This window comes from Dipodomys ordii, unplaced genomic scaffold (assembly GCF_000151885.1).
Source record: "Dipodomys ordii isolate 6190 unplaced genomic scaffold, Dord_2.0 Scaffold39, whole genome shotgun sequence".
Classification (NCBI taxonomy): Eukaryota; Metazoa; Chordata; class Mammalia; order Rodentia; family Heteromyidae; genus Dipodomys; species Dipodomys ordii.
Genome location: NW_012267255.1, coordinates 9,377,923 through 9,384,515, shown reverse-complemented (window position 1 = coordinate 9,384,515; position 6,593 = coordinate 9,377,923).

Genomic DNA, 6,593 nt, shown 5'->3' with positions numbered 1-6,593 from the left:
AAGACTAGCACTCTACCATTTGAGCCACAACACCACTTCCGGTTTTTTCTGTTTATATGGTACTGAGGAATCGAACCCAGGGTTTCATGCATGCTAGGCAAGCATTCTACCACTAAGCCACATTCCCAGCCTGGTTTATTCTTTTCTTGATCTGCTTTATCTCCCTGGTAAGAGCAAAGCCTAGAAAAATACACACATAGAAGTTCTGAAGTGGCACAGGGTGCATCCGTCCCTTAGAGTAAATATTATATAAGAAAGAGAAACATAAAAACACCCTACATAGGGGGGAGGCTGGGAAGGGATGTGAAGGGTAAACAAAAGAGGAGGCTGCAATGCTTGGTAAGAAATGTACGCATTATCCTGCCCATGTAATTGTAACCCCTCTGTACAGTATGTTCACAAATAAAATTAAATTAAATTTAAAAAAAAACACCCTACATATCCCTGTGTTAGCAGACTTGGGTTCTGCCAGAGCCTAGAAGATCTATGAAGTCTGTATGAGCCAGCTAGGAGTGTAGCACTGAGAACTTAGACCATCTATAGAGTGTACACATTCCTTGACTTAGCATTGTGATGATCTTTCCATTCTCCCCCCACAAACATAATGGCACCACAGGTAACTCTTTGCCAAAGACTTACATAGCACTAAACACTGTGGTGGTTATTTGTAGAAGTATTTCTCATCCTCACCATATTCATGCAAAAAGATACTGATATTTCTATTTTTTACGGTTAATAATTATGCCAATAAAACAGTTGATCTTCCCAAAGTAAATATCAGAGCCCAAATTCTGTGGGCCCAGTTATCAGGAGTTGTATTAGCAAGCCACAGTCAGGGAATAATATGCATTACTGAAATGCAGGGCAGCTGCTGTCAGACACCCAGCTAGGGACCAAGCCAGGCAACAAGGGCTTGGATCCAGATCCAGCGATTCTGGTGAGTGGGAATCAGGGGCCAGGAATCAGACTAAAGCAAAGGCTTTTATAAATTTAATACCATTTTATTATTATTATTTTATATTTGATTTATAAACTATTGAAATTTAGCTAGCTTTGTGTATAAGGGTTTCCTGAGGTGGTGCTTAAGTAATATTGCATTCTACTAATACTGTGCAGTGTTATTCAAATAATAATAATTGTTTTAAAAGATGGCAAAGCTGGGCATTGGTGGCTTGTGCCTGTAATCCTAGCTACTCGGAAGGCTGATATCCTAGGATTAGGGTTTAAAGGCAGCCTGGGCAGGAAAATCTGTGAGACTCTTCTATCTAATAAACTACTCCAAAAAAAAAAAAGCCAGAAATTGGGTTGTGGCTCAAGTAATAGTGCACTAGCCTTGAGAAAAAAGCTAAGGAACAATGCCCAGGCCCTCAGTTCAAGCTCAATAACAGGCATTAAATGTGTGTGTGTGTGTGTGTGTGTGTGTGTGTGTGTGTGTGTGTGTGTGTGTGTGTGTGTGTAGCCCCCATCCCATAATCTCACCACTCCTGAGGCTGAATCAGGAGGATCTTGTGTTTGAGACCAGCTTGGGTTACAGAGTGAGACCCTGTCACACAAGTGAGACAAAAAAAAAGAAAAACAAAACAAGAAACACAAAAGGCATAATGGCCAGCTAATAGAACTTTTGAATTTAATTTTTTTTTTTTGGTTAGCAATAAAAGGTAGCAGAGGAAGAGCAGCAGTGGTAGAAAAAGCATGCAATTGAGTCTGCTTTTGTAGTATGTTTGTTACACCATTGAAAAGACAAGAGACCCTGTCGTTCATCCGTGACCTGTGTCCAGCTGGGAAAACCACTCCTTCAAAACTTACCAGCTCAAAAACCACCAACATTGATTGTCTCACAGGTTCAGCCAGGAATCTAGGGGAGGCTTGGGGGTATTATCGAATTTCTAGGTTTCTCAAGTGGCTTCTGTCACAAGGTGTGTTCCAGGACTCGAGTCACCTGAGCCCTCACTCATCGGCCAGCTGCCAGCCAGCCAGCTGCCAGACGTAGCTGCCGGCAGAGGATTCATTTACTCCTCACTTAGCCTCTCTACAAGGCTACCCAGGATGGAGCTTCCCCAGACCGCAGCATGCAGAACAAAGAGCACATCCCTAAGGCAAAAGCTACAGATCCAAACAGTCTAATCTCAGGAATGAATCCTTTTTCACTTGTAAGATATTCAAGTCATTAAAACTTCATTATTAAAACCAATCTGCAATCACATGGAAGAGACTTAAATTTCCTCATGAAGAGAGGAATGTCAAAGAATTTGTGGATATTCTTTTCAAACTACTGCCCCTGACAGAGAAAGACAATTGGTTTTTCAGTTGTGTGGCTTTCAGATATTACATTTTTTGTCATTGTTGATGATGATATGATCATGGGGCTTTGAACTGAGGGCCTAGGCACTGGCCCTGAGCTCTTTTGCTCAAGGCTAGCACTCTATCACTTTGAGCTACAGCTCTACTTCTGGCTTTCTGATGGTTTATTGGAGATAGAAGTTTCATGAGGACTTTTCTGGCTCAGCTGGTTTTGAACCATGATCCTCAGATCTCAGCCTCCTGAGTAGCCATAATTATAGCTATAATTACACCAGCACCCAACTAGATATTTAATCTTTTTTAAAATATATTTTTATTGTAAAGATACTGTACAGAAGGATTACAGCTACATGAGCAAGATAATGAGTCCATTTCCTATCGAGCATTGTTACCCCCTCCTTTTTGTTTTCCCCTACCATCTCTTTCCTCCCCACCTCCTCAATTCTTCCCTCCCTCCCCATAGTTAAATCTTATTACATACATGATAAAAACATGTTCACTTAAAGTCACAAAAACGGTGAGGGCTTAAATACTATTGATCTGAAGACAGTAAAGGAACTGATCATTACATTTCATAATGTGGTTCAAGTAACAGAAAAGAAAAAAGAGATCGGCACCAGTGGCTCATTCTTGTCATCCTAGCTACTCAGGAGACTGAGATCTAAGGATCCTGGTTCAAAGAAATCCCAGACAAGAAAGTCCATCAGAGTATTATCTCTAATTAACTAGCCAAAAGCTATAAATGGAACTGTGGCTCAAGTAGTAGAGCACTAGCCTTAAGTGGAAAAACCTAAGTGACAGTGAGAGTTCCTGAGCTTAAGCTCCATTCTGGGCATCAAAAACAAAAACAAAAACAAAAAATCTTGCATCTGTGACCAAGAGTCAGCAATGACACATCTGTTTCTCATCAATGCAAAGAGACAACTGCTATGGATGGCTTTATCTTGTGGCTTCTTTTTTTTTTTTTTTGGGTCCGGTCGTAGGGACTGAACTCTGGGCCTGGGCGCTGTCCCTCAGCTCTTCAGCTCAAGGCTAGCGCTCTACCACTTGAGCCACAGCGCCACTTCCGGCTTTTTTCTTTTTGCTTATGTGGTGCTGAGGAATCAAACCCAGGGCCTCAGGCATGCAAGGCAAGCACTCTACCACTGAGCCACCTTCCCAGCTATCTTGTGGCTTCTTTAGATTTGTGGTTAAATAATACAGAATCAAAAGGTTTTCATCATCTATTTATTATAAATACTTCCCCTTTGTAGACTTTTCATTAAGTTCAGATAGTCAATACGCTCCAAACTAAATATATTCTGTATGTGTCGGTGTGTGTGCGCATGCACATGCACACATGTGCACATGCATTGCATGCCTGTCCTGAGGCTTGAACTCAGGGTCCAGGTACTGTCTCTGAACTTTTGTGCTCAAGGCTAGCACTCTAAGATTTGAGTCACAGCTCAAATGGTTAACAGATTTCCTGTCCCAGCTGGCTTTGAAAACTCAATCCTCAGATCTCAGCCTCCTGAGTAGCTAGGATTATAGGCATAAACCACTGGTGCCTAGATTAAATACTTTTTTTTTTTTGCAGTCATGGAGCTTTAATTCTGGGCATGGGTGCTGTCCCTCAGTTCTTCAGCTCAAGGCGAGCTCTCTACTACCGCTTGAGCCACTGCTCCACTTCTGGTTTTCTAGTGGTTTATTGGAGATAAGAGTCTCACAGGGCTGGGAAGGTGGCTCAGTAGTAAAGCACTTGCCTTGCATGCCTGAGGCCCTGGGTTTGATTCCTCAGCACCATATAAGAAAAAAGCCAGAAGTAGCGCTGTGGCTCAAGTGATAGAGCGCTATCCTTGAGCAGAAGAGCTGAGGGATAGTGCCCAGGCCCAGAGTTCAGGCCCCATGACCGGACCCCCCCCCAAAAAAAAGAGTCTCACAAACTTTCCTGCCCAGGCTGGCTTTGAACCTCAATCCTCAGATGTCAGCCTCCTGAGTAGCTAGGATTACAAGCATGAGCCACCAGCACCCGGCTTCTAAATAGATTTTTTTAATAGGGAAAATAATTGAATTTTTAAAAGATGATCTAGAAGGACCAGCCGGCTCAGGAACCATTCTGTTTATCATATGCTGTTCTGTTAGAGGGAGAGGCTGACTGTAGTCTTCCCTAATAGATTCCCATGTGGTGATTTTGAAGTAAATCCAGTATTCAACATCAATTAAAGGAATACTTTACTAGCACTGAACACATGAAAAAGATGTATATATTCAATAGTCAATAAACAGTAGTTATTACTACTTTTTTCTGATTTACCCTTGTTGGCTCCAGGAAAAAAAAAAAAAAAAGATACAGATTTTTGAATGGATGCCAGGCATCCAGCTGGAGTGAAGGGTTCTTTTGTAGTGCGAACAGCCTCAGATCAAAAAGCCTTGGAATGAACATGATTTCGCACATGACTCCCTCTTGTGGCCACAGAGACTAACAGAAATTTCCTTTTCTGGTTTACAGTTAATCAAAAATAAAGGAAGATTTCTCTCTGCTACACTACAACTAACTCGTTAGAAGTGGGAAGTTAATTATTATAAATTCATCTGTTTTATATAGTCAACAACAGAAGGAATCAAGAAATTCTTGTGAGTACTGACAGGTTGGAGATTGTTATGATTGATCTTGTACTCCAGATCTTTTTACTCCAGTTAAAGATTTCAGGGTAACTGAGCCCCAGGGGCTCACTCCTGTAAGCCTACCTATTCAGAAGACTGAGATCTGAGATCACTGTTTGATGCTAGCCTGAACAGTCTGTAATTAATGAGCAAAAACCTTGAAGTAGTGGTTTGGCTCAAGTGGTAGAGTACCAACCTTGAGTTAAAAAACTAAGGGAGATGCCCTGGCCTTGACTTCAAGGCCCAGTATTGACACACACATACACACATATTGGTTTCTCTTCAATACAGGATTATTGCAAACAGTAATTTAAGAAATCCCTAACAAATGTATGCTAACAAATTATAACCTTGTAAAATATCATATTAGTCACATCTAAACAATTTTCCTAAATCATAAAATTATCATCAGATTAGGGTGTAATAACATACAAATATGAGAAATTAACAACATCATAAGGACAATGACATAGTAATTCACAATGCTAGTGTACAAGGGACTTCCTAAGTATCAGACTCAAAAATCAGTAATGTCTTCATTTACAGCTAAGTTTCTAAAATGTTCACAGAAAACTCTTTAAATTGTCATGAAATTTTGTCAGCTAAAATAATTTATGCCAGCCGGGCGCTGGTGGCTCATGCCTGTAATCCTAGCTACTCAGGAGGCTGAGATCTGAGGATCGCGGTTCAAAGCCAGCCCGGGCAAGAGAGACCGTGAGACTCCTATCTCCAATAAACCACCAGAAAACCAGAAGTGGCGCTATAGCTCAAATGGTAGAGCGCTCACCTTGAGCTGAAGAGCTGAAGGACAGCGCCCAGGCCCAGAGTTCAAGCCCCACAACCGACCAAAAAAATAATAATAATAATTTATGCCAACTCATGCTCCCTACTATAGAAATATAACAGAAATACGTTTTAGTATTTATTTTTTGTGTGGTACTGTAGTTTGAACTCACGCTCTCATTAGGCTTAAGCTCATGGCTGATATTCTACCACTTTAAACACTCCTCAATTCTAGGTTATTTTACTGGTTAATTGTAGAAAAGAGTCTTTTTTTTTCCTGCTTAGTGGTGCTGAGGAATCAAACCCAGGGCTTCAAGCATGCAAGGCAAGCGCTCTACCACTGAGCCACCTTCCCAGCCCCTAGAAAAGAGTCTTAAGGACTGGCTGCCCAGGCTCATGTCAGATGGTGATCCTCAGATCTGAGCCTCCTGAGTCGCTAGGATTATATACATGATGCACTATTACATACTATTTCTCCTATATTTCTTTTTTGTGTGTATTTTTTATTGTGAAAATATTGTACAGAGGGGTTACAATTACATGGGCAAGATAATGAGTACATTTCTTATCTTTGTAGCCTCCTCCTTTGTTTCCCCTTCCCATCCCTTCCCATCTTCTTTCCACCCCCCCCACCCAAACCTCCTCCCCCTACCCACCAAAGTTGTAAAGTTCATTTTCAACGTAACAACTTGTACATCTCATTGTTGCAATGGGTCCACCTGTATCCCTATTTAAACCATTTGTTTTTTCCCTTCCCCTCCACAATTTATACCGACATCAAATACAGTGAAAGCAGGGGTTATACCATGGGGGAGGGACATACAAAGCAACAAAGAAATAATCTTATAAATGTGTTAGAAACAATC